This window comes from Nelumbo nucifera, chromosome 5, assembly GCF_055504915.1.
Source record: "Nelumbo nucifera cultivar China Antique chromosome 5, China Antique-T2T, whole genome shotgun sequence".
Classification (NCBI taxonomy): Eukaryota; Viridiplantae; Streptophyta; class Magnoliopsida; order Proteales; family Nelumbonaceae; genus Nelumbo; species Nelumbo nucifera.
In genome coordinates, this window is record NC_142653.1 from 33792946 (window position 1) to 33820587 (window position 27642).

Genomic DNA, 27642 nt, shown 5'->3' on the forward strand with positions numbered 1-27642 from the left:
AAAGAATAAAAAATTATGTATTTCAAGCAAATTGTAACAATACTCACATGCCCAAACGGCCAAACCCTCAACACAGACTGAGCTTGCGGTTGCAGACCAGTTTCATGATTCAAGATTTAATAAAACAGTCACAAACCAAATCCATATTTCGATCAAATTCAACAAAATCCAATAGTCAATGAATCAACTGACTGCAAAAAACTACTTGTCATCAAATCTTCCTCTAAATTGTGACTTTCGAATCTCTTCGGGAAAGCATATTTCGCAGTTTCATTTGCCAAATCCACTAAACTGCAAACAAAGAACAGAAAATCAAGTTGAAGAAGCGATTCTATCTCAAAAATGAATGTTTCTTCTTTTGCTTTTGAATATTTACTTCGCTGAGACAGAGAGATCTGAGTAGCTAGATTGAGAACAAGAGAAACACGAGCCTCAAAACTGGACACCGGCCGCCAACGTTGCTGGTACACCGGCTGCCGACGCCGTGCTGGCAGAGAGATAGAGACAAGGAGAGAGAGGGAGAGAAAAATGAGAAAATGAGTGTGGGGGTGTTTTAGGTATTACAAGAAAATATTAGGGACTGGTTCGTCCTGTTTTTTGGAGAAGTACTTTAAAAAGTACTTGAAAAAAACTAACTTAAAGTCACTTTTTTAAATAAGTACTTTAAAAACAAGTACTTCTTACCCTCTTTTTTACTAAACACCCATAAGTGCTTAAAAACACTTAATGTGTGGTGCCATGTCTTAAAAGAAGTATTTGTTTAAGTGTTTTCAAACACTACTTATGTGTTGTCGAATTTCAACATCAACACAAATAGTAACGTGTGGGCTCAAATTGTCCCATGGAAAGAGAGAGAGAGATTTTATAATGATAATATTAAAATATTATTTATAATTATAATAAGATTTTTAACCAATTATTAAATTGTATTAGTTTATTTTTATTATTTGTCTTATTGAATTATTTAATTTTCCTTTATTAGTATTTTAGATATGTTTTACTCATCTTATTTCAATACTTAAGATTTAACTTAAAGGTTATGAGACCTTCAAGTTATAAATTTATTACTTCTCTATGCTTCAAACACGGGAAAAAGGTTATGAAAATGATTGAAAAGTCATGAGAGTTCTAATGGGTCATGAGAACCAAGAGATGACAAAAAAGAAAAGGCCATTAAGAAGTGATGTTCCTGGCCAGGGGTGAGCATGGGTTGGTTTTGTTTCAAGACAGAACCTAGAACCTTCCTTATAGGGGTCAGTTCCATGTTTGGAACCAGAACCTACCCTGTCAAGATCGGTTTTGGCCTTAGTAGTTCCAAGGTCTACCAGTGGAATCTGTTCTTTCTTTATAGAAAAAAAAACATGTTCTTTAAAAAAACCCATAACATTAAGAGTCGAAACTAATGGCTATATATGTTGAGTTTAATATGGTGCTATATGTTAAGTTATGTTCTTTTAACATTATGAATTATAAATGTGACATAATTGCATAATTAGAATTTGTATCATTGATAATGTTACTATCAATATATATTATTAATTAAAAATCACAAATATAAAATGTTTAAACTTGTTTTTCAATAATAATAATATAGTTCAAAAATTATATTATCTTTATTGATTAAGTTGAATAATTTAATATATATATATATATATATATATATATTATGGTAAGTTCAAAGGCTGGTTCCACCAAGGCCAATCAAGGCTGGTTCTCTCTGGATAGGGTAAACCTAAAACCCCCAAACCTTGGAACTGGACCTTACCCAATAACAAATTGGGTATGGTCAGTTCGAGGGCCATTCAAAGTCAGTTCTATTCAGTTTTGGGTAAAATCAACTCATTTGCTTCCCTATTCCTAACTACCCAGGGTCGTGGGAGGAGTGGATTAGATATGACCCTAAAAAAGTCCATTTGATAAATTGTGAAGGTGCTTTTAGAAAAAAAGAGAGAAGATTAGGAATTAAATGGTTAAGAGAGAAAAACTTCATGGTTGAAGAGATTGCTTTGGAGACTGATAGTTTATGCTTTTGTGCTTAAAAAAAATTCATGTAATCAACGGTCTTGGTTGGGAAGTAGGCCTTTCAAGAAGAGTAATTCTTTCTTTCCCTTGGAAGGCCATCATTTTAATACTTCTACAGTTGATCAATCATTATCCTTAACGATATGATCAAGCTTATAGTAGATATAATAGATTATGGGAGGGCTTCTAGAAGGGTGGAATCTCTTTAGGTGTGAGATTTCTTAATCTTAGCCATTTCCTATATAAATCCACTTTTTCATTGGATTATTTGGGGTTTATAAGACAAATAATGAAGAAAAAAAACATCTTTTATTGCAAAGTTTTGGAGATATCCCAAATTGCCCAGGGAAAAAAAAGATATCCCAAGTTCACAACTCTCTTTTCAACTAGTGCCTCTCACCTGGAAGGAAAAAAAGGCGAGATAGCGTGGAGATGTATTAGAAACTGCTATTTTATGGATTGTGTAAGAGAGAAATGTCATATAATATTCTTGGAGAAGGAGCACTTGGCTGAAGAATATCAATAGACATAATATCTATTAGTTTCCCATTGGTTGCACACTAAAGAGGAGTTCAACGAGTTTCATATAGATGACATGATGTGAGCTTGGACCCAATTAGCAAATTAAAGCATTAATAGAAAGGAAATACTTAAGAAATCAGTTTTGCTAGAATAAAATTTTGATCCATTGGGCACCAAACGGTTTCAGAAAGTGAGCCCATATCTTATAAAAGAAAGGCTCGTCTTGCTTAATCGCCAATTAGTTTTCTATAGCGTGTTATAAAAAATTTTTATATTCTTAATTTTTTGGGTTATAATTATAAAATAGACATTGTTAAATTAAAATCTTCATTTTGTATGTTTATATACTAATTTCCTTTTATTATTTTATTATTTGTTAAGGTTTAATCAACACAAACATTGCTAAATGCTGTATTGAACCCTCAAAGACTTCAAAACCTGAACCAATAAATAAGGAAGAACATAAAATGTTGTCCAATCAACACATTTTTTCTTTTTCTTTACTAATTTTTTGTGTTTATATACTAATTTCTTTTTCTTCTTCTTCTTTTACATTTTCTTTTCTTCTTTTCTTATAACAAAAATAGGGATTCAGCCCCTATATTTTTTAAATTTTCTTTTCTTTCTTCTATTTCTTCTCATGAATATGTTGATTTTCTATACTTTAACATGAAATTTATACTTTTCTTATGAAAATTATGAATATTTATTAAGGAAATATGATTATGGAACCTAGGGAACTACTTTAAGATACATGTTTTTACTTTAAAAAAAAATCCATCGCCTAGGCGAAGCTTAGACATTCGCCTACACGACTAGGCGACAAGGCGCCCCCTTGTTGCTTACCCTCACCTTGGTGACTTGACTATGGTTAACAGTAAGGGTGTTCAAAAGGCTAAAGTTTGATCATAAATTGATACAAGTTGACCACTCAACTAAAGGGCAAGTTTTCAGGTGTATATATGTAATGGGTTGTGTTAGGGGCATTTTGGTAATTTCTTGTACAGCAAACACTTTACACTTATACAAGTACAAGAAAGAGGTTGTATGACTTGGTACGATCACTTACCACATTTGGGTTATTAATGAATATGGATAAGTAATTTAGAATCTTGTCAATGATTCAAAGCAGTGCATAAGTATCTATGCAAGTTCAGTAAGCCTATACATTTATACAAAAATATGTTCTAACAAGATACTAAGATAGTAAAGGAATAGATAGGAAAAGAAACAACTAACAAGGTCCCCAGTAACATGGGGAAATATCATATAATGAACATATGGAAGAATATGATGCTGGGAAAAATAAGTGTCAAATGACTGGTTGAAAGTGTTAGCGAACCCAAAATAAATAAATTTCTTTTTGTTGTGTGTCAAAAATTAAATTTATTTAAACACCATCAGATGCAGAGGGGCTTGCAATCAAATACATGCTCATCTCACAGAAAAAAAAAAAAAAAAAAAAACAGAAAACAGAACTTTATGAAATGATTGACAACTGAGGTATCATATATGCATCTCAATCAACATCAAATAATGAATTACTAAAAGCACCACAAGCATGAATACAACTTACTAGAATCACACAAGCATGCATGCACATTCTTCACTTTAGTTAAAATGACAAACGACTCAAATGAAGAAAACAACCACGAAACAAACTCCCAACAACCATCATAACTTGGCCAGTTGAATCAATCGTACTGTCACCCACCGTTGATTCGGATGGTTGAACTATTGATCCGTTTGGTTTGACTATCAGATCACGGATTGTACATTTAATGCATGTAAATGTTCAGAAATTATAATTTTGTATTTCGATGTTTGATTAGAGCGATTTTTTTTTTTTTTGGATAAATTTTCAAGATCTATACATTTCAATGCACTGCATTTTTGTAAATTTGTCATTAAAAAAGCATAAATTAAATATAAAAAAATATATATAACATATCTAAAACATAATTGCACATTATTTATATATACATATATGTATACCTTAAATACATGTAGGACGATTTAACCTGTTCAATCCAGACAGTTGAACCAATGATCCGCTACTCGGAAGTAAAAAATGGTTCGACCTTTAGGTCAATTTTTAAAACATTGGGATACCTATAAAATTCACCATATTGGAAATCCAACTACACGACAAACACAAGGTTATAAATAAACTATAATTGTGTGACAGAATATTTATTCTTCTTCTACCGTTTGATAATTTATAAATAAAGGCAGACATAGGCGATTTGAAAACCAGTGAAAATTACAAAGCAATTAATATGCACTCCCTACGTCTTTATTGGATCTAAATTAACCAAAAATATGACACACTTAGTTGAACAAAAGGCTCTGCTTCCTGGGTCTCTTAGGTTCTGAAGGCAATGTCTATTGGCAGCTCTAAAAAAGAACAAAAAACAAACTCTCGGTTTCTGAATTTCTTATGCTCCTTTCCATCTCTGAGAGTGACTGGCTTCCTAGAGTAGGAAATGCTAAAATGGGATTTATCGAAAGATCCTTGAAACAATGAAACTTGTAAAAATTATTTTAACAAAAAAACCTCTATTTTGATTACTGCTCCCTATTTTGGAGAGTAGAGTTGTATTTTTGAAAATAGATAAAGAAAAAATTTTATTAAAAAAGAAGAGAGAAAGAAAGAAATACAAGACGGTGATAAGAAATCACCACAAGCAGAACAATAACAAACCCTGCCCTAACAATCCCCAATCACATCACACCCATCCCAAACTAGCCAAATTGAACAACAAACTGACCCAGCACTTGACACCCAACTCTCCATCTAAAGACCCAACCTTACAAACCACCCAGACTTAATCTTCAACCCAAAAAAGAACAAAATTCACTCACCCCAAACCAGCAACGGCCACGTTAGGATTGTCTTGCTTTTTCTTTATAATTCTTTTAGCCTTCTTGATCCTCTTATTGATATACCAACCCCAAATAGACCCCCTTTCAGTCTAGCAAACACCTTTGAAACTGTCACAGTTCTATTGAGTTTTTGAGGTCTAAATCTTTTATCTGCCTTAGGAAGACCCTCTCCGATCTTTTTAATTTCATTCCTATATTCATCCTTTCAAGCTCCAAGACTGTGTTCTTGAAAACTTGCTCTGCCATCACACTACCTTCCTTATGTTGCCAAGGTTTTACTCCTTTCTTCAAACTGTCATCCTTCCCTACAGTACATCGAACCTTTGAAGTTGTTAAGTCCTTATCGGCCTTTGAAAATTTATCCAGGTCCTTTTCGAGTTTACATCTGCACCCTTCAAGGGGGCGCCCCTCAGTGCCCCACAACACATCTCCACCTTGTATTGGAAATATCTCCCAGTAATGTCTCATCATCTTCTGCACTTATCATCGGGAGATATTCTCAATACAAGGTGGGGATGTGCTGTGGGGCGCAGATGTGAAAGAGTCTTCATTCACATCCAAAAAAGTTTCGGAAAAGTATTGACAGACCCAATACAAAATTTTTATTTTCACTGTAGAGCTATAAACATTCAAAATGTCAACAATCCACACTCTATGCACCTATCCCGCCTGTGAATTGGCATCAATTCCGAACTGACACTACCCCAACAGTACTTTGTGCCTATAAATTTTGACCTTGGGCTGAACCATCTTTCTCCCAAAAAGCTTTCCTAGCAAAACCCTCTCTACCCAAGAAGATTACTCCCAACATTTTACTTACATTCACCTCTTTTGCTGATTATTGTTTCCAATCGTCCATTCTTTCCACTTCATGAATCTCATCATCCTCCTTTTCTGTTTCCACACCTTCCCTAATGGAGTCGTTCTGTATTTTCTCCTCTAATAGACCCTTTTTTCAGTTTCTTCAAGCTCTCCGTTCCCTTCCCTTTCCCCTACATCCCTAATAAGGACACTCTTTTCTAATTCTTCCACTGAGCTAATCTCCACCTCATTTACAACGATCCTTGGGCTTTTCTCAACCTCATTTCTTTCCTTCTCTTCCATCCTTTCCACAGTCATTTCCATAGTTTCCTCCCTTCCGTCAACGAAAGTTAACCCTTCCCTAAGAGACCTTCGGCCAACTGTTACAGGGCCTTGTCATCGTGAGTACATTGGCACACCAAGCACAACCACTTCATCCTTTTCAATCGCTTTCTTCTCCACTCCCTGAGAACCAACAATCAACTCCCTGTTTGCACCATTTCCATCGTCTCCCCCACGAGCAAAAGTTGAGAAAGATGGTATACCCTTAGTTATAAACTTCATCTTCCCTCCCAAGCCAATCATGTGCTCTTTGGAGTTTGGACATCTCATGTGCCTCTTCAATAATCACCAACCCACTATCCTTAAGCCCCATCTCTTAATCCATCCCATCGATTTTGTGCTCCTCAGAATTAAGCCTATCCATGTGACATTTTTATTACCTCCCGTGTGACCACTATCAATGTCAAACCCGACAGCTTGCTCTAAACCCTCATCTGGTCATCCCCATTTGACCCGTCAATCGGATCTGGCTCTTCCTCGTGAGGCCTCTATCTTCTCAACCTAAAGCAGTCTTGTGTGCATGTGTCGAATTAAATCCATCTGTCCGGGAGCCATTATTAAGGGGTCGCACCAATTCTGAAGCCACTCCACTCTTTAATATGTCAGCAAGGGATGGATCCATCTCCTTTTCCATACAATTAAAATTTTTATGGATATTGTCTAAAATTCATCATGGCTTTTCAGCATTTCTCTTGAACTTTTCAAAACGTACAAAGAATCTTGTAGTGAATGAGAAAAATGGAATATTTCAAAAATATTTCTTTTTTTTTTTCATTTGTTTTAAGGGAAATAAAGGGATGAGATAAAAAAATGTGAGATGTCAAATTTCAAAATTGTGGATTTGGAGTCGCACAAAAAATGTGCAAACCCGGTGGAAAATTTTGAGAAAGCATTGTTACCATCGACAACGAACAGAGGAGGCAACCAGTGACGATGAACAGAGGAGGGAGAGAACCAGTGCCTTCCTTGTTACCATCGGCAATCTCCTACCTCCTCTTCCCCGTTCGAACCCAGAAATAGGAGCTAGTCCGGTGATATTTCACCAACGATTTTGGTAGCTCTTCCTAAGTTTAAGGCGAATTGGACAATCAATACCTTATGTGTCTGGCCTGAACTCAATTGGTGTATAGAGGAGATCCGAGCTTGATTCGATTTCAGAGTACCTCTCTTTAGACAAGAACGATGATTTGTGGCTGGTTTGGAGAGATTCAATTAAGAAAATCAAGCTTACCGACTGTAGCTTTGTGAGTGTTGGGTTTATGTTGAAAACGATATGAGAAATGCGATCTACTCTGGTGTACTTCTTCCCTTGTCGCCAACAGAGACGTTCGATAGAGGACTAACGAACGGAGAAGAGGATGGAGGGAGAAGGAGATGAATATGCAAGTAAGATTTAGAAATGGAGAGAGATGGGGGTTCGGTCTGTTGCTACTTGTTAGTCCGAAGGTAGGAGATGATGAACAGTCACTCCCCTTCCTCCTTTTTCATCTTCTTCCGAATAGGAAAATTAGGTTTCTTTTTAGTCCGAACGGTCTGTTGCTATCTGTTAGTCCGAACTATTGTGTCCAGTGGGCATTGTTTGCTTTCTAATGGTGACAAGCGGCACTGTTCATCATCTTCGCTTTCCGTCGGTGAACTATTATTCGTCTTCTTCTTGGTGAAACAGAGCACCCTACAGCAAAGAAGTAGCTCGTCACAATGCTTTTCCCATTATTTTTTCATATATAAAACCAAACAATGGAAGTGTAAATTTTTACACTTTCCCATCCCATCCTGTCCCATCTTTTCCCATTCCACCCAAATCTTCCCACAAACCAAACAAGAGACCAAATCAACCCCCAACAAGATTGCCCCCCACAACATTCGAGAACACATCTCCACCATGTATTGGGAACATCTCCCGATGATAATCCCAAAATGATGATATCATCATCGGGGGGATGCTCTATACACGGCGAAGATGTACCGTGAGACGTTTTGAGGGCAATCTCGTGGGGGCTGATTTGAACTCACCAAACGGAGTTTTAGTGTTCATTAACGGATGTTGTCCATGTCAGCATAGATACAATTTTTATGAAATGTTGGAAGAATCACTGTTCGTCGTCTTCTACCTCCCAACGAACCAGAGGTGCGCTTATTTCTCTCTCTCTTCCTCCTTGTTCTTCTTCTTCCCCTTTCTCTTTTCTTCTTTCCCCCTTCTTCTTCTCCTCTCCCTTCGGTCCCCCACCTTTTTTTTTCTCTTTTCTATCGTTAAAGAGGAAAGGGGCAAACGGCATCATGCATCTCAACCACACTGCTTTTTCTTCTCTCAAGTTATCCTGGCTGTTGTTGCTTCCAGAGAACCAAAGAATAAACCCAAAAAAAAAAAAATAATTTGGGAGGATAATAAAATGTTGAGGTTTGGTTGTAAGAGATTTCTAGGGTTTTCGAGCTAGAGGAATTAGACATAGCCACAAACTTTGCTGCGTCTCTACCATGAGAGGGTCGCCGATCACTACAATAATCCCCATAACATCGGATCTTTGGACAAGAACGACCCTACAGTTGGAACAGGACTTGTTGGTGCTCCTGCATGAAGAAACTGGGAAGATTGTCGATGCCTGAATGTGTATTTATTTATTTTGGCACTAAAGGGTGGGGATGCAGTAGGCTGCATTGTAAAAATGCCTTCAGATTCGGTTCCACCATCACTTCTTCTGTAGCTACTGAATGGGTAAAGGCGGAACAAAGGGAGGAAGTTCAGTTCCGCCATCGCTTTTTCTTTTATAGCTACTGAATGGGTAACGGAGAAACAAATGAAGTCTTAGCCATAAAAAACACGGAGATTGCAAAGCATCTCTCGCTTCCCAGTGCAGCATGCTTGCGGAGGATGTAATCCAGGCGGCTGTAAAAGACTATGAAGCTAAGGAGCTAAGTTGGGGGCAAATGCTGAGGCTGCAGCAGTTGAGAAGGTAGCTGATGCTTGATGAACGAGGAGAAAGAGAAAAAAAAAAACACTGAAACACAATCGGTGGAATATAACAGAAACTGATATGGGGTTCTCTAAACGTTTTGAAAGGTGAAGTCATGCTTAGTTTTAGACTATTTCCCAAAATATTAAATTCTTTTCTACTACCACCGATTATTTGGTTACTGGGAATCGAATGTCCCCCTTCCCAACAAAGTCTGCCTTCTCCTCTTTCCCTTCCATCCTTCCTTTCTTCGCCACGTTATGTCCTGCCATCCACATCATCATCATCTTCCTCCTTTGAGCAGTTCTTCCACAGCGTCGCTTCCACTTCCGTCAAGATCCGTGTCTTCATCCATAATGCATCAGAGAAAATGGCCACCGCATGAGGAATTTCTTCCGATTTGATCGCACGTATCTTCATATTAATCACCTGCAGATTGTTGAAGCTACAGGACTACAGTCCTCCATCAGACCTCTCATTGAAGAGATTATCCTTTCCACAATCGTCCTCCGAAATTAAACGGCAGACCAACCAACTAACTTATATTGAAGCTTTCCACCGCAATGTCTTGCTCATTGCAAGACATATGCCACTCTTCAACGATGACCAACACTTCTTGGGTTTCAATTGAGGAAAGCTCAACCTTCTCGCCCCCAACAACCAACATCAAGGACAGCTCTATTATCGCTAAACAGCACCACTAATATTGAAGAAGTAATATTAAAATTCCTCACTATTTTATCCACAATCAGTTTCCAATCAACAATCTTTTTACTGGCGATTAGAACAAATCTTCTTTCCCACATGTCCTTTTCTACTTCCATTTGCAACTTATGCGATTTTAATGAACATGATATTGTCAACTTCGGTCTCTGTTCTGCCACTGCCCTTTGACTCGAGTGCTCCCACTACTTACCGTATTAGCCTTCATGTCTGACCTCTCCTCTTTTTCCGGAGTTTTCTTTTGTTTACTTGTCTTTGATTCCTCTGTCAATAACTTTTCTGTAAACGTCCTCCATCCTACCTTCTTGATTCCTTCCGGAATACACACCATTTCTCTCTTTCCTTCCCCAAAAAATTCTCTTATTCGTATTATTTCTTAGCTCGACTGTGAAGCTCATCCTTTCCATCTTCAGTGTCACTTCAAACCATTTTCTTTTTCTGCATAGTGGCTTTTTTCTCTTCCCTAACCTTCAAGCATACCTGTCCCTTATTTCTGCAATCTTAAAACACAAGCTTCTTTGCTTCGATTTCCAGCTCTCAACTAGCATGAATTTCCCCCATATTTACTCCACTATATTGAATGCCTAGCTCCTGTGGGGGTTCCCACAAATTGCAGCCCCTACTTGTGAGAATTGCTAGCAAAATAATTCCATTAACAGTTAAAAAATAGTGTAAAACAATAGTGTAAAACAGTTAAACAAATAGTCAAGAGTCCAACTAAAACCAGATACATCTACAACTGTTCTAGTCTATAGAAAACCTTGAGTATGATATTCTTCTCTTGTCTAAATGTACGATTTTATTGAACATTCCCAAAACCATTGTTGCATGGACTCATTATGGAAGTTGGAGTTTGGAACATGTTTAGGAGTCCCACTCAGCGAACCCCAGAAAGAAGGATACATGGACACACCTCATCTGAATAAACATTTATTATAAATATTAGGGGAAATTTCACTAAAACCCATCCCACAAATTTTTGCTTCACTGTACACTCACAACAATTTAAAACTTCTAACACTCCCACTTATCACACCATACCATCCATGTATTGGCATCAATTCCCCATTGTCATTGTTCCCAACTGTATGATTGAAGTGAAAATTTGTGGAGTGGGGGTAAATGAAGATTCCCCTAAATATTAACTACTATGATTTTTTATCTATTTGTATAACTCATAGAACTATACAAGCATAACAACTTAAATAATTAAATTAGTTTTACAATTGACATGTCAAACTCAGTCATTGCCTACTCGCAATGTGGCCACACTAGTTGTTTTTTATTGTTTTCCTAATTCCGATGTTAATTAAAAAGGCCTAACAAACAATGGGTCATAAGTTATGTATAAATTAGAAAAGCACAAATGCTAGAGTGCCCTATTGGACAGTTTGAGGTGGTGTTTGGTTCATGGTTCAAAAAATGTGTGATTGTGTGTTATATTAAAAAAATATGTAATATGTGGAAATATATAATATGTTAAAAAGTATATATAATTATACTTTGTCACGTGTATAAAATATATTTGCCTTTTATACATTATAGGAATATGGCCCGAGATACACAGGATTACTTGGCCACGTCAGTCTTCTTTTGAACCATGCGGTTTTGTTTGTGAACCAGATGGAACACAAACACAACCATGGAAAGAACACCCCCTAAATAGTTGGATTATTGTTACATAGAAGAACACCCCATAAATGGTTGGATTTTTGTCTTAACACCTTTGTCGGATGCTCTCAGTTTTTTCTTTTATTAATTTTTTTCCTTTACTATTCAAAAGAAAAAAAGAACACCCCCTAAATGGTTGGAATATTGTTTACATAGAAGCATTTAAAGTGAGTGAGAGTAATTTTGGAGAGTTGATGTGGCAGGCATTTTAGTAAATCTGCCTGAATCACTCTATAGCTAAGTCCCAAAATATTTTGGAGAGTACAAGTTCCCTCAACTGATGGGGTGCCATGAAACACTGCCCAGACCTTAGGATCACTTCCAGTTATCCAAAATATTGAGTTGTTGGCCAAACAAAACCTCACCCATTGATATATCAAAATGAATGGAAAGAAGCTCCCTTTGAACTTATTACGCCTAGGACTAAATGTTGTTTTTGCATGAGTGGAGACAACAGCTACCAATAATTAACAGTTTAACACCTATGTCTCACTGAACTACATACCAATGGTATATATCCGGCACATAACATGTAGGTATAAAGTAACGATGTCAATGGTTGAGATGTTACCACCCTATCTAATAGAACCATACATGAGTTAACCGGGTTTTCCATGAATTAGGATGTCTCAGGTTTATAAGGAAATGGGTAACTAGATCCCTTGTGTAGGAGTCCCACTCAAACACCTAATGCCATATACTATTACCTCAGGACCTTAGTGAAAGCATAATAGAATGACCCATAATGAAGCAAAGTTTACTCATCAAAATCGTGATGTCCTGCAAGAAAATGAATGAATATGCATAAACTATATAGAATTTCCAAAAAAAAGATTCATAGCCATGCATTAATTTAGGCCCCATATGTGATGATTTTGAGTTTCTTCACAAGAGTCCTAGAACTATATTTTTTAGTTATCCAGGATATTTACTTTGACAAATGTAGATTTTGGGAATCTTGTGCCCAACACCCCATATATGTGATGAAATACAGCACTTGCAATCCTAATCGATAAACACTGTACAGCACTAAGCACACGTAAAAGAATTGTTATCTGAAGAAAGAATAACGGCATTACCTTCTTCCTTCTTCAAGTAAGTTTGCCTCATCTGCCTCGCGTAACTCTCTATGAATGGATTGAACAGCTAATTTCTCATGGCTAGCTTCCTCTGTAAAAGAGGTGCAAGACAATGGAGAAGAATATATATATATATATATAAGACACACACACCAATAAACAAGAAATCATCCATATTTACATTATAGGAAAACAAAGCAAAACTTAGCAAGTCAACTCTAGAGAATTATAGGATGGCTAATAAGAAATTCCATTGCGAAGAAAGCACTGAATTACTTTATTCATTCATAAGCAACAGTAAAACATTGATACTATTGCAACTAAATGGCACCAGATTCTCATGAATCTGGGCAAAAATGTGTTCAAAGAAAGAAAAGAGTTGTGGTGACCAGAATCATAAATGCAGGAAAAAAAAGCAAAATTACAAGTTATAACCACGCCATGGCATTCCCCAGTCACAGTAGTCCATTAACCCCTGTTCAGGCTAGTTGGTCTGCTAGGCCAGCAGAGTCTGAACAAGGCATTCAGGTCATCAACCATAGCTCTACCTTGTCTAACCATTAATTTGTAAATCCATGGTACTTCCTTACTGGATTGCAACCAGTTAATGACCACTTGGAAATCCCCTTCTACAATTAATTCTCTCCATCCAGCAAATCATGCCAGTTGTAAGCTTTTTGTTAGAACCATAGTTTCTGCTCTTACAGAGTTACCAAAACCGACCAGCCCTGAGAAGCTAAGAATGATGCCACCATTACCCGTCTCTAATTACACCCTCATTGCCAAAAACTCCTGGGTTTCCACGGCTGCAGCCAGGGGTGAGCATGGGTCGGTTCAGTTTGGTTTCAAGGCAGAACTTGGAACCTTCCCAATTAGGGATGTCAATGGATCGGGTTAAATGGTAAACCCGGCTTGACCCGATCCTATAGGGTCGGGTTAGGGTCAAGTAAATTTGGTTTAGGGTTGGGTTAGGGTTTTGATTCTTTGACCTGAGTCAGGTTTTGGTAGACCCGCCCCGCCAGGTCATGATACCTTGCATATATATATCAAGTATTCTTGCAATTTTTTGACTTCTAACTTTATAGGTTTAAAGTTTATAATTTATTTATATGTTGATTTTGGTTTTCTTCTTTTTTTTTAAATTGAAAAAATAACACCTTAGAATCTATAAAACAATTTCCTTATTTAAATGAATGTATTTTAGGTCTTCAAAATGTGTTAAAAAATACATTTAAAACTATACGGCTCAAGTTGAGTAGGAATCAAGTTAAAGCATATAGGGTCGGGTCAGGTTTGGGAATCATGTATTTTTAAGCCGGGTTGGGTTGGAGTGCTGGAGGGTCAGGTTAGGGTTGAGGCAAACCCATGCCGAACCTGACCTTTGACATCCCTATTCCCAATGGGGGCCGGTTCCAGGTTATTGGAACCAGAACCTACCCTGTCAAGATTGGTTCTAGGATTGTTCGGGCCTTGGTGGTTCCAAGATCAGTTCTAGGGCCTCTACCCATGGAACCTGTTCTTTCTTTTACACCCCCCCACCCACCAAAAAAAAAAAAAAAGAGAGAAGAATGGACCATGTTCTTTTAAAAAAACCATAACATTAAGGTGTTGAGTTTAGTGTAGCACTATATGTTAAGTTATGTTTTCTTAACATGCTTATCTATACTACCTATAAAAGAGCGAATGCCCCTTCTTTCTGGAATCTTCATTGGACGTTTTTTACCTTCCTTGTCCAAGCATACAATGGCATAAAGAGGACATATATGTCCTTTACTCTCACTTCAAAAACTATCCACTTATAACTGTTTAGAAACTGTCCACTTATAACCATTCAGAAACTGCCCATGAATTATAAATAGTGTTGTTTTAGAGATACTGCCACGTGGAAATACACATACACGTTTACTAGTCAGAAAAAACATTAAGAATTATAAATGTGACATAATTACATAAATAACAAATTTTATCATCGATAATGTTACTATCAATATATATTATTGATTAAAAATCACAATAACAAATTGTTTTAACTTGATTTCAATCTCCAAAATTTCTCCATCTCTACATGGTGAAATGTCCATTATTATTGAAATTGCGAACCAATCAGATTCTGGGGAACTGACCATTGGGGGGGTTTTTAAGAGGGTATACAAGAAGAAGAGGTTAAAAGGTAGCAACACATCCCTGAGTTGCTTTCAGGAAACCATGCAGAAGTTTCATTGTTTGGAGGTAGTGTTGGTGTTGTGAGGTTCCAGGAGTTCAGAACCAGAGAAGAATGCTTGAGAAAATTGGATGGAAGTTTTATTATTTGGAGGTAGCCAAAGCTTGCCTTTGGTCTCTGATGCTCATACAACTTGTGAATGTTCAGAAGGGGTTGAGGGTATGGATGTGATTGAATTGGACAGTATAAATGGAAGAGGGAAGGAGCAGCATAAGCCTAATCATAGTGCTTGGAAGGAGAATGATTGTCAGGTTAAGAAAAAAAATCATATTTAATTAAATTGATTGATAAAGAAGTTCAAATCAGCTAGAGTCTGGGTTTGTTCTTCCTGGGGGTTGAGGGTTTTGCCAGAAAAAAAATATGGAATTAGAAGGTAGAGTAAGAACTAAAAATTCTGATAGATTGGTACCATTCCAGAGGAATCCATGTTGCAGGATACAATTGATTTGTCTGATGATTTGGATTATTGAGCAGGGTGGGAGCAGACTCTTTTAAGAAGTTTTGGATTGGTCTTTCCTATGGTACCTGCTGTAATTTCTGAGAATTTTCTTGGTTTCCAAAATCCTCAATATGGCAGCCAATCTTCTCCTTCCAAGTGTACAAACCATTGAGCCCAGGGCAACCTATACACTAATAGAAAAAGAAAAAGATATCCAATTCCACAACCAAGAATAATGCTTAAAAGTCGGACAATCTATCAAAAATTATATCCACAACTGGAGAAAAGAAGCAAACGATTAAACAAATTCCAGAAAACCACAGGGCTAGAAATGGCATCAGATTATCCAAGAAAACGAATCAAATATTTCAATCTGAAAGCAGCCATGATCAAGAAATAAAAAATGCCATGATGTAATCTGTAAACAACTAATGATACAGTATAAATTTAAAAAATGTAAATAATTGATGAAATCACATAGGTTCGGACAAAAAGTAGTAGTTCAAAATAATCATAATATATAAATTGTTATCCACCCAATGCATAAGTCATTTATCCATCATAAAAAAAGAAGAAAAATTAATCAGCACACAAACAGATCATCATCAGCATCTAATCCTTGTACCAACAATTTGAGGTTGGCTACAAGAATCCTGTTTCGCCATTTCATTCTGTTCAGTGCCATGTTTATTGTTGAATTATGAGCACTTAAATCATTTTCAACTACTTCAACCCATGTCCTTTTAAGTCTGCCTTCAACTCTTCTAGCCCCTTCAACTTGTAAGGTGTAACAGATAATTTATTATTACTGGTGTTGTAGATGGTCTTCTGTACACGTGAGCAAACCATGTTAGCCTACTTTCTCCCATTTTATCATCTATTGGAGCTACTCCTAGGTTCTTTCAAATGACTTCATTTCTGACTGTGTCCTTTCTAGATTTTTCATTCATCCATTCCTGCATACTCATTTTTTGGATGCGCTGTTCCACCCAACACTCATTTCCACAAAACATTGCTGGCCTTAAAATGTTTTATGGAGTTTACCTTTTATCCTAAGTAACATTCACCTATCACATAAAACTCCGGATGCAACTCTCCATTTTTTTTGAAGATAACCATAAAATTTATTGGAACAAAAAGAAGATTACAAGGAAGGTGATAAGCAATCACCTGAAAGAAATGAAGGGAAGAGAGATCCATCCTATGGACGCCCAAAGATTGCGGAATAAGGGGCGAATTTCAAAAATTTTTCTCTCCCTTCAACTGGGAATCGTATTCCCTATTTAGAAAATCATATTTTCAAGGATCAATCTTGAACCATAAACTGAACCAGATCTGAACCAAAAGGAGTGGGAAGGATTATACCTGATACGGAGAAGTAATATTTCCCAACGAAGGTGTTCACGCCCAAGGAAGGATCCAAAGACTGCTCCCACTGAAGATGGCGCAGTGTAGGTGGAGCAGAATCAGCAGTGTTCTTCTCCAAGAACTCTGTCCTTCGCAAGAATCAGCAAGATGGTACGTGAGCACAACTTCCTTTCAATCATTTCTCAAAGGACTGATGTCAAGATCCAATCTTGACTTCTCCCACAACTGGAGATCGAACTGACAAACAGGGCGGCAAGAACAGGGAGGCGGCAAGAGAGTATTTGCAGGGAGTAGAATTCTCTTTTCTTGATTTCAGCACTAAAGAAAACTTGATGATCTGTGTGTATAGTGTATCTCTAAAGGCTGCTGCCCCCTTCTTCTTTTATAATCTTAAAGGGATCAACTCCTAATCAGATTAGGAGTTGCTAATCCAAATCATATTTGGGTTAGATGTCCCTTTAAGTGATAAGGGATAATCCTTATCTTATCTGGAGATCAGATCAGCCATCTCCTAATCTGATTAGGAGGTTTCCAGATCTAAATCTTATTTAGATCTTGGACTCTCTAAGTGGATAGGGTCTAAGCCCAATCCTATTAGCTGATCCACTTCAGATTTCGCCCCTTTATTAACTAAATAAACAGCCCAGATCGACATGGGTTCGGCCCATGTCGTGGGACCCAAGCATTGATCTACACATCAGCCCATGTCGTGCTCACTTAACCCTCTTAACTGCTGCCCAGTTGGGCTTCCTTGTATGGCGTGGGACCCAAGCATTGACCTACACATCAGCCACATGGGTTCGGCCCAGCCTTTGTTACAAGGCCTGGCCGAATACACTATTAAAGACAGTGCACCCCCTGAAACCCATCAAATGTGCTCTACGGGCCCAACACTTACCCTAAGAGGTCCCTGGGCCAAGCCACCTTGTAACACCCAGGGACTGTGGGCAGATGCAAGATTAGCCCATCAGGTATTAACCTCAATGGTCTTACACTTAACCTCTCAGCCCATAATGATCATACACTGCCCGACAAGAGAGGACCTCTCCCTCAGCTGCAAGGAACAGTGTTGCACTCTCCACTCATATGGATCCCGGGAATTAAAACCTTTTGCAAACATTTTAGAAACCATATATATATACTTTTATATCTTATATAAAATATATTTTGCAAAACAAATCTCAACGGTTGAAATCGGCTGTCGGCAGTCTTGGTTTCCATCAGTAAGAGTGCATCCCCGATCATTACCTTTGTCCGACAAAGGGGCTGATCCTGTCACTATGATCACCCACTCAAATGAATTCTCGGACTGTCCCAACATACCCAGGTTTTGACCCCCGCTAAGGATCTCACTGATTGGTACATTAAAGATAGCCCAATCCGACACCTAGTGCAGTATCATAATCGAGTCTAGGGGTTGGGTGTAACTTTCCAGTTTTGCCCATCAATCTCCAAGGTCCAGGGCAATACTGGAAATCTGGTCCAGTTCAAAGATTCAATTAATCCTACACTGTATGTGCCTAGAGTCTCACCCTGGCAGCTGAGACAGGCCACCCCAACCGACTTGGTGGCACCACAGTGTCAGCCTTGTCAGGATAGGTCTCCCCAGACCGACCCACCGGCTGTGAACATTCTAAACTAACACGAGTCTCATTAAGTGTCCAGTTTAAGGGTATTACACAGAAACATACCAAGGGAACATGAATCAAATATGTATCTTTATTCATTTACAATAAACTCATAAAGTACATCATTCTGATTGAAGCTAAGGGCATACAAAACTGTCTAACAACTCCCAGTTGCACTTAGGTCCAATCAGGCACTAGCCGGAGTCCCATGCTTTCCACGTGTTTCTCAAACACTTTTTGTGACAGTGGCTTTGTCAATGGGTCTGCTACATTTTCCGCTGACGCTACCTTCTGAATCAGGACGTCCCCTCTACCAACAATCTCCTGCAGTATGTGGTACTTCCTCTCGATGTGCTTCGACTTCGAGTGGGCTCGTGGCTCCTTAGCCTAAGCAATGGCTCCATTGTTGTCATACAACAATGGGATGGGTGATGTGCTGGACGGAACAACTCGCAACTCGTGAACGAACTTCTTCATCCACACAGCTTCTTTGGCAGCCTCACTTGCGGCAATGTATTCGGCCTCGGTCTTGGAGTCTGCAGTGGACCCCTGTTTGCTGCTTTTCCAGCAAATAGCACACGATCCTATCGTGAAAACATATCCAGATGTAGACTTTCTATCATCTGGGTCTGACTGGAAATCGGCATCTGTAAACCCCTGGATCTGTAGTGAGCTACCGTCGAACACCAGACAAAACTCTTTTGTCCTTCGAAGGTACTTAAGTATGTTTTTCACAACAGTCCAATGCTCCTGCCCTGGGTTGGCCTGAAATCTGCTTACTACACTCACTGCCTGAGCAATGTCGGGACGAGTGCACAGCATGGCATACATGATGCTCCCTACGGCAGAGGCATAGGGAACGTCTTTCATGCCATCAATCTCCTTAGATGTCTTGGGAGACATCTTCTTGGAGAGAGTGACTCCGTGCCTGAAAGGAACATTTCCTTTCTTGAAGTTTTCCATGCTGTATCTTTTGACTATTTTGTCAATATAAGTAGATTGAGATAATCCAATTATCCGCTTCGATCTATCTCTATAGAGTCGAAGACCCAGTATATAGGAGGCTTCTCCAAGATCTTTCATGGAGAATTGCTGCGAAAGCCATACTTTCACTGTAGTTAACATTCCTACATCATTCCCAATGAGTAGAATGTCATCTACATATAGAACCAAGAAGGTAACCTTATCTCCACTGAACTTCCTGTAGACACAGGGTTCATCCGGATTCTGCTCGAAGTCAAACGATTTGACAGCAAAGTCAAAACGGATGTTCCAACTTCTAGAAGCTTGCTTAAGCCCATAAATGGATCTGTTAAGTTTACATACCATGTTTTCCTGACCTACAGCAATGAAGCCTTGCGGCTGTTGCAAATAGATATCTTCAGTAAGATCTCCACTCAGGAATGCAGTTTTGACATCCATCTGCCAAATCTCATAATCATGGTATGCTGCTACAGCTAGCAGGATCCTAATGGATTTAAGCATGGCCACAGGCGAAAAGGTTTCCTCATAATCGATGCCTTCTTTCTGAGTGTACCCTTTCACCACTAGACGAGCCTTGAAGGTCTCAATCCAGCCATCGGGGCCCTTCTTCCTCTTGTAAATCCATTTGCAACCGATTGCTTTTACCCCGGAGGGTGGATCTACTAGAGTCCAGACTCCATTGGCCTCCATTGAGTCCATCTCTGCTCTCATGGCCTCCACCCACTTCTGGGAATCTATGTCCAACATAGCTTCCGCGTAAGTCACGGGATCCTCCTCACTAGTCAAGGTTTCCACCAGGTAACTATCCTGATCATAACCATAACGGACTGGTGGCCTGGATGCCCGAGTGGATCTTCTAAGTTGGTCACTACCTAGAACTTGTGGGACATCTCCCACTGCTCCTGAGCTCTCCTCATCAAGAACAACTTCCTAACGATGGGTGTCCAGGATATAGTCGGTTTCCAAGAATTGTGCATTTCGACTGCAGAACACTTTCTGCTCACTTGGGTCATAGAAAAGGTAACCTACAGAGCCTTTTGGGTAGCCTACAAATAGGCAACGGCTGGTCTTAGATTCCAACTTGTTTGCACTCGTTCTTTTAATGTGTGCTGGACAACCCCAAATCTTCAAGTGTCTGACACTTGGTTTCTTTCCGGTCCAAAGTTCATATGGAGTATTCGGAACCGATTTGGTTGGAACCCGATTCAGCATGTAAATCGCAGTCTCTAATGCGTAACCCCAAAAGGATGTGGGTAACTCTGAGTGTATGAGAAGCGACCGGACCATATCTAATAAGGTTCTATTCCTCCTCTCTGAAACACCGTTAAGTTGTGGTGTAGCAGGAGGAGCTAATTGTGATACTATCCCATTGTCCTTTAAGTAGTCCCTGAATTTGTCAGAGAGATATTCGCCACCTCGATCTGATCGAAGGGCTTTAATTTCTCTCCCTAACTGTTTCTCGACCTCTTGTCTAAACTCTTTGAACTTTTCAAAGGATTCAGACTTGTGTCTCATTAGGTACACGTAACCATATCGTGAAAAATCATCTGTGATGAAATACACGTGTTGATTTCGTGTCCTAACACTCAGGGGACCACATACATCAGTATGTATTAGGTCAAGTGTGCCCGTACATCTTTCAGGCTTACCGTTAAATGGCCATTTCGTCATCTTGCCTTGTAGGCAGGGCTCACAGGTGGGAAGATCTTCTACAGCTAGAAAATCCAAAGGACCATCCTTTACCAACCTTGTGATTCGGTCAACATCGATGTGGCCAAGTCGGTAATGCCATAGACACGTGGGATTAACTATATCACGGGCTCTCTTCTTGGGGTTTTCAACCGACGTAGTTTCGGTTATGTTAGTTTTTAGAGAAGGATGTAGAACATAGAGACCGTTCTCCAGTTCCCCGTATGCGATGAATCTGTTGTTTCTTTTAATAGTAATCGTATTACTAAAGAAGACAGAATAACCATCTGCACACAGTTTTGAGACAGAAATCAAATTTCTTCTTAAATTTTGTACATAAAGACAATCTTTCAGTACAATTATTCCTTCTCTAAAATATAATTCCACGGTTCCTATGGCCGCGGCTACAACAGTTGCAGTAGTCCCCAAGTAGAGCGTGACTTCTCCTTCACTCAGCCTTCTACTTACCTTGAACCCCTGCAGTGAGTTACACGCATGAGTTGAAGCCCTGGAGTCAATACACCAGGACGCAGAAGCTACCAATAAATTGGTTTCTATAACACAAGTTTCGAAGTTACCTTTCTTGGATTCCAGGTAGGCAGGACAATTCCTTTTCCAGTGGCCGGTCTTCTTGCAGAAGTGACAGGCATCCGATGCTTTGTCTTTCTTCTGCTTCTTGCTTTTAGTAGCTTTCTTCTGAGGCTTCTTTGCCTTCCTCTTTCTCTTGCCTGTCTTGCCAACTTCAACAAGCATGGCTACAGGCTCATCCTTTTTAATCTGTTCTTCAGCTCTTTGCAACATATTGCTGAGCTCTTGTAAGCTGACATTCAGCTTGTTCATGTTATAGTTCATGATGAACGGATTAAAGGAAGGAGGCAAAGAGTTAAGGATAGCATCTATCTGGGTTGCAAGGTCCAGCCCGAATCCAAGAGCCTCCAATTCGTTGATGTATCCCATCATCCAAAGACAATGGTCGTGAACTTGTTGACCCTTGGACATTTGTGTGGTCATGAACTGTTTCAAGACCTTTTGTCGAGTAGAACGATTCTGCTCTTCATACATTGTCCTGAGACTGTTCAATATGTCTTTGGCAAGTTCGATCTGATGGAACTGCCTCTGTATCGGATTGTCCAAGGAGGTAATGATGTAACGCCGGGCAAGGGAGTTTTTCTCCTCCCATTCTTGATAGTCTCTCCTTCGGGCCTCAGAAGCCCTATCTCCCGGACGCTCCGGGGCAGGATTCTTTGCCACTTTGTCAAGTTTTTCAGAAGCAAGGACCAGCATAAGGTTCCTATACCAGTCAGCATAGTTTGGGCCTTTCAACTTGTTGTCATCAAGTAGCTTTGCAAATGATCTGTTTGCCATTTTCTGATAAAAGAACAAACATCAGTCCACGACCTAATTCGATTCATGTTCATTTCATAGATATGGATTTTAATCTACGATCCATTTCCATTTATTTGTCTCTGAGATTTCCCTCCTTTCTCAATGACGGAGACTACGGGTTGTCTCTGGAAATGTGGGAAATCACATAGGGTGCATGAGGCCAACTGTTTCAGCTGCATAACCCCACCACATTTCTGTGAAGGATCATATCCACTCATCATATGAGTTTTCCCTTTGGCCTCTGTCAGACAAGGTTCAGAGCCGTTTTCAGGTAAACCTTTCTGTCCAGTGAGTGCTTACCCATCATATTCGTGAACGCCAAGGTACAGTGAGAGAGTTCCCATTTTCTAGTGAAGCCCCTCCCACATCAGTCTATGACGCCCCTATCATCTTATGAAACATTTAGACAAGCCCAACAGCAAATGGATAGCCCATTTTCTGGTGCGTTTCCTCATTACTGAAGGACCCATCCTCGTGCTAATGATGGAAGGCCTTTAGAGAGTTCATCACATGAATCTCCCTATCACATGCACTCATATTATCTAGAGGGAACAGATAATTACGCCCTAGTTCTATCTTTAGGTCAAACCAAAGTGGCTCCCACCGACTTTCATAAAGCCAGATTTTGGTGGGCCTAAATCGGCTAGGGTTCCGCACGAGATCTCATGATGAGGTGTGGGGCCCACCACTGAGGGAGGTCATCCAATGACCAAAAGGGACACCATGGCAATGATGTGCATTCAGCCATGGTGTGCGAAAGAGCCACTGTCAATTGAGCATGGGCCAAGTACTTATGGCCCATGTACGTAGCACATCACACATCCATACATCACATGTAGGGATAAATTGATCCAATCAATTAATTATCTGTAAAGCCCATTTGAAGCCCATTTTAAATCCATAATATTAACCATTAATATTATCTAGGTATATGGGCTGAATGGTTCAACCCATATAGCTTTTAAGGGTTAGGTGGGCTTTTAGCAGTTTTAACTATTTAAAACTGGGCCTTTACAGGTTGGGCCGAATTAACCATTTAATTAAATATCAATCCTTAGGCCCATTAGTTGGAAATTAGGGTTGACTTTCAGCCTTGATTAAACCCTAGATTTGGTCCAAACAGTTTGAACCAATCTTGGTTCGAATGGGTCTAGGGTTTGATTTTTAATTAAATCTTTAATTCAAGAAAATAATATGAAATTAATTACTGATAAAAGAAAAACAAGAATCAGTAAATCAGGGCTGTTCGCACAATCCATCCTGCAAAACAAAGGTTAGATCACAGAATGCAGTTTCACAAACTGCAAATCGCAGATAGCGATTCTCCCATCTGCGAAATCTCCCTTTCTGCGCTGCCATCTTCGATCCAAAATTAAACAAAATAGAAATCCTATTTCTATTAATAATTACATCAGATCGAATACTTATACATTGAGTCTAGAAAATAAAAAAAAATTATTTACAGACCAAATGTAATAAATAAATCAAGAAACTACAAATCTGGCAGGTTCCCTGCGCAAATCTGGCAGGTTCCCTGAGCATCCATCTCATCTTGCATGGCTGTTTTTCACTCAGGTTTGGAGAGAGCCTCAGTAACATTTTTGGGTATAGACACAAAATCTAGGGAAGAAAGAAAAGCACGGTAGGAGGGTGATAAGGCACTGTAGGAAAGATGGTGTGAAATGCAGTGGGATGTACACTTTCTCTTCCCCTTACGAAGTGCAATAGGAAGGTCAATGTTGGTGGGATCAGTTGCAACAATGGTGTTAGGGACAGAAACACTATCAATAGAAAGCATAACCGACTCAAGGGGAATACCTGGAACTGTATCTGCCGAATCTGGAGTTTCAGAAGGACTAACAGAGAGTGGTGTGGGTCGAGGATGTGTGGAGTCAACCATCATCTCCCGGCGCTGATCTGTGAGGCTGCCCGTAGCAGCTCAGGTAATGAAACTAGAGGTGCAGGTGCTGGTTGAACTGATGGTGCAGGTGGTGGCTGAACTGATGGTGTAGGTGTTGGCTGAAGTGATGAAGGCACCATAGGAACAGGAAAAGGAACAGATTGGGTGTTCTCCACCCCAAAACGCTCCCCCTGTGGAGAACCACTCGAGAAGAAGAATGTGGATTCAAAAAAGGTAACATCCATAGTGACAAATCTGCTCCTCGACACTGGATCATAATAGTAATACCCCTTTTGCTTTTGGGCATACCCAAGGAAAACACATTTCTTTATCTTAGGACCAAATTTCTTGCGATGAGAGCTAAGAATGTGAACAAAAGAAACACAGCCAAAAACCCTCAGAGGTATATGAAATATCTCTTCATCTGGAAAAAGTAGGCAAAATGGCACCTTAAACCCCAAAGTCCGTGAAGGAACACGGTTAATCACATGTACGACTGTAAGAACTGCATCTCCCCAGAATTACACAGGGACTGGAGTGCGCACCATAAGACTCCTTGCCACCTCCACAATGTGACTATTTTTCCTCTCAGCAACTCCATTCTGTTGCGGTGTATATGCACAACTGTTCTGATGAAATATATCGTGTTCTAAGAGATACATGGTTAGATCCTTCTCAAAATACTCTCTGGCATTATCTGATCTAAAAACCTTAGTTCTCATTTCAAATTGTGTGAGAACCATTTGGTGGAATTGTCATACCAAATTAGGAACCTCATCACGTGATTTCATCAAATATAGCCAAGAATATCGTGTATAATCATCCACAAACAAAAGAAAGTAACGGAATCCTCCCATGGAAGGGATTTGATAAGGCCCCCATACATCAGTGTGAACAATATTAAAGGTAAAAGTACTTCTTCTATTACTTGGTTTAAAAGACTGTCTACAATGCTTTCCTAATTGACAACTCTTACACTCCAAATTAGATAATTGAACAGATTCGAACAGCTTTGGGAAAAGACATTTCAAAGAATTAACAGAAAGATGTCCCAAGTGGTTGTGCCAAAGCATAATCTGATTCACTGACTCTAACCAACTACTCTTGCTACTACTAACATGATGGCCCTGATGTCTTGGAATCTCATATAGAAGGTAGACTCCATTCACCTCACGACCACTCCCAATCATCTTTTTTGACTCCAAATCCTGCAAAACACAATTATCAGGAAGAAAGGTCACAGAACAATTCAAATTTTTTGTCAAAGAACTAACAAACAATAGGTTGGTATGAAGTCTAGGGACATGTAAAACATAAGACAGAGTTATATCATTGATCACTCTAACTCTCCCCTTCCCAGCAATAGGTATATGTGAACCATCTGCTGAGCACAACTAATAGGAACTAAAAATGGTAGGGGCATTAGTCATATGCTCAGATGCTCCTGAGTCTATAATCCAGGGAGGTCCCTTTTTACCTGAAGTGGTATTGCTGGAATTGGAGGAATAATTAGAAGTAGGGATGGTAGCATCTGCTAAGCTTTTAGTGGACCAGCTGGGATTGCCAACTCTGCAAAGGTAGAAACCCTGGATGCTCTCACTGGTAAACATAGTTCTAGATATTTGGGCATCTTAGTCTAAGCATTAGAGGAGATTCTACTAAGTACAAACACTATCAAGCAGCTAGGTGAGAAAGAGGGTGACCCGACGAGACCATCACACTTCAGGAACAAAACACAATTGCAGATGGCCTAGCCATATCTGGTGTTCATCTAAAGTTTCTTTATAGTGATAGATCTCTTCCTGTGTAGCTTTGTGGTTGTTTGTTTCTGTTTTAAGCATAAATCATGTGAATATATTTCATTTTCTTTTAGTTATAATTATTGCATACGAAGCTGAATCCAACCTAATCCAACTGAATCAGTCTATATGATCATCCAACATGAGATGAACTGTGTTAAGTAATTGGATTCAGGATTGCTTGGGCATAGGGCCCAAGGTCAAGTGAGTTTAGAGCATGACTGTATTGTTCTTGATCTTGGGCTAGAAATCATGAATCAACTACCTGGCTTGTACCTTTACTTGTGTGGCAAAAAGAAAACAATATTTTTAACAGCATTCAACTAAGGGAGTACAATACGGTAGTACAAGACAAGATTAACTATATAAGTAGGTTAGATCCATAGTTTACAATCTAGAAATGGTGCTGCGCATTCAAATTGCCATGACCACACTCCATTATTATAATCATACGGCTATTTTCAACAGATAATATGGCGACTATTAAAATAGATCAAACTCAATGAATTACTTTGGTGTGGGGACGGGGGAGAAAGCCTTGGAATTGCCACCTCCAAAGACCGCAAGTAAATTACCTATTCTGCTCGTGAAAAGGTAAAATTTAGGACTATATGTTCAGAACAACTGCTAAACACAAGATAAATATGATGGAGACACAGAAGGAACCTGCATTTCAGAAAGGACATTTGTAAGACGAATTGATTTCCTTGCTAAGAATAAAGACTAAAGTAAAACTTTAATAAGTTAACTTCCAAAAAGGGAAAAAAATCAGAACTAAATTCAAGAAGCCACAAAAGAAAACCAGAGGATGCCCTCCACGTTGCTGAGTCAGAAACTTCCAAAAGATTCCTTATGTAAATTGGAAAGCATTCATCCATTCATTCCGCAATAATTCTAAACAAACTTTCGAATAAACCAGCAATTGAAAGCAATAAACTCAAAATAAACAAAATGCAAATCAAAATCAATAAGTGGATCAAACAAAGAAATATTACCACAATTCAAATCACACTATCATCCCGAAAGAAGAAACTTCTGCTGACGAGAGAATTGATTGAAATAGCGGAAACCGGATTTTAAAACTCTATCTAATCGGATATCCCAACAGAAAGGTGAGGTCGGAGAGAGAGAGAGATCAAACTCAAGTGCAGCTCATCGGACTCAATACATACATCTGACGAGTTTAGGCCAGTTTAAGCGAGACTTTAAGGCGCATGCACTCTAGATCAGT

General features: G+C 39.0%; 1 long non-coding RNA gene across 2 annotated transcripts; it reads right to left on the reverse strand.

Moving 5' to 3' along the window:
* Positions 1-58: 58 nt before the first annotated feature.
* LOC148791387 (uncharacterized) lies at positions 59-27642 on the reverse strand. 2 transcript variants are annotated; one of them, XR_016076455.1, is made up of 4 exons: positions 27407-27642; positions 26923-27077; positions 12998-13088; positions 59-291 (listed from the first exon to the last, which is right to left on the reverse strand). It is a non-coding gene; the product is annotated as an uncharacterized LOC148791387 (long non-coding RNA). The 2 variants fall into 2 exon arrangements; XR_016076454.1 differs by having other exon boundaries at positions 26987-27077; positions 27407-27638.